We start from the raw sequence: 238 nt of genomic DNA on the forward strand, positions 1-238 counted from the left end.
ATAATATATTCCAGATTTTATAGCTCACGCTTGCTGACCAAACTATAGTCAATCTACCAAGTTTAGTTGATATGTGCGTAAAAAAAACCGTCTATTATAATAGGTAGGTATGTAATATGTATATTGTATATATTTAATAAAAAATATCGTATTTTATTAACTTTTCAACTCTTTCCATATACCTAATACGTGTTTACTGTTTATATAATATTATAATATTTTAAGTACCTATATACTG

The 238-nt window shown here is 24.4% G+C and overlaps 1 protein-coding gene across 2 annotated transcripts in view; it reads right to left on the reverse strand.

The window, feature by feature from the left end:
* LOC100160750 (paired box protein Pax-6) overlaps nucleotides 1-238 on the reverse strand; it is a 61,133-nt gene that overhangs the window by 54,256 nt on the left and 6,639 nt on the right. The gene's annotated exons all lie outside the window — the stretch shown is intronic.

Source organism: Acyrthosiphon pisum, chromosome A1, assembly GCF_005508785.2.
Source record: "Acyrthosiphon pisum isolate AL4f chromosome A1, pea_aphid_22Mar2018_4r6ur, whole genome shotgun sequence".
NCBI classification, from domain to species: domain Eukaryota; kingdom Metazoa; phylum Arthropoda; class Insecta; order Hemiptera; family Aphididae; genus Acyrthosiphon; species Acyrthosiphon pisum.